Here is a 1,465-nt window from a genome sequence, read left to right as displayed (position 1 = left end):
AAAGCACAATTCAGATGGACCGCGGAAGCGAACAAGCTTTCTTGGAGGTTAAAAATGTTAGATGGAATTGCCTACGTTGACATCACCTTATGCGGGAGAACCGTTAACGATGTACTTATCAGCATCAGACATTGCTATCGGGGCTGTCCTCCTGACGGATAGAAAAAACGTTCAAACACCGATTTACTAAGTCAGCAGAACACTGTCAGACCCGGAGACAAGATATTCAATACTGGAAAAACTTGTTCTAGCATTGGTCTATGCAGCACGACTGATGTGTAGTGAAACACACTTACTTTCCGTATCATTTTTATCATGTTTTAATTGCTTTTTAGTTTAATTACTAAGTTTTATGGTTTGTTTATGCTTAATATTACAAAGATGATTGTTTTCTTGTAGGTTATGAAGTTTGGTGGAAAAAAGAGTTAAATTGAAGAGTTTAGGGGCTTAATTGTTCAACTTTCAAACTTATAAGTCAAGGCCCGACCCAAGCCCACATCTTAAAGGCCTTATATAATATTATATTAAGTTGATTAATAAAGTTTCCAGCCATTAATCATTCAAGAAACCGGAAATCACAAAAAAACCTAAAACCTAACCCTAGTTCCGATCGGAACTATTGCAGCCTGCCGGAAAAAGAAGAAAGAAAAAAAGAAAGAAGGTGGCGGCTGAGGCTGTTGGCGGCTGGAAGGGAAAGAGGAACAATTGGGCAGCAGCTAGGGGTCATTAACAATCATAAATCTCAGCCATACTTGATAGTAAAACACTCTTAAACTTTAATTATTGTTCAAGAACCCTAACTTTGTTGATTTGGTCTTTTGTTTTGAATTGTTTTGCAATTGATTGATTGTTTGTCTTGTGATTGATATTGTTTGGAGCTTGAATGAATTTAATCATGTTTATGATGATATTTATGATGTTTTTCTTAAGTATACATGGCTGTCCAAAATCAATGAGTAGCTAAACTTGTTTGTTCTACCTAGGATAGATGATTGTTGAATAGTTTAAACTTGTTTAATGGATTGTTAATGTTCAAGACTTAAATTATTGATGTAAAGTTTAACTAAACCATAAATTAGATTGTGTGTGATGGCTGTGTTTTATTTGTTATTACTTATAATCCTCTTGCATTAGTTAATTGAATTGGTTTTGATTAATTGATTGCTTGTTAAACTCTTGACTTGGTGTTTAGGGTTTATTTGCGGGGTGTACAACCGTAGGGATAAGTGGGTAATATATCATCTAAAATCAGTTAAAATACACCTTCTTTGAGACCGAGAGGTGATAAGAAGTAATATTGTCTCATTGCTTTTACTTGTTAGAATTAAGACCGCGCGAGAGCGGGTGTTTGTCTTGTCAAGTTTGAGTGTTTATGTGCAATTAGTTGGTTTAATTTGGGTTAAGTTAAATTGTTCCTCTATCCTTGGTTGCGTAGTATTCGTTTCCATTAGGCTAGTGTGTCGGT

The sequence above is a fragment of the Bidens hawaiensis genome, unplaced genomic scaffold, assembly GCF_021521415.1.
Source record: "Bidens hawaiensis isolate Kalapana, Puna unplaced genomic scaffold, B.hawaiensis_p1.1 tig00030669_1, whole genome shotgun sequence".
Taxonomy (NCBI): domain Eukaryota; kingdom Viridiplantae; phylum Streptophyta; class Magnoliopsida; order Asterales; family Asteraceae; genus Bidens; species Bidens hawaiensis.
Note: the sequence above shows the minus strand (reverse complement) of the source record.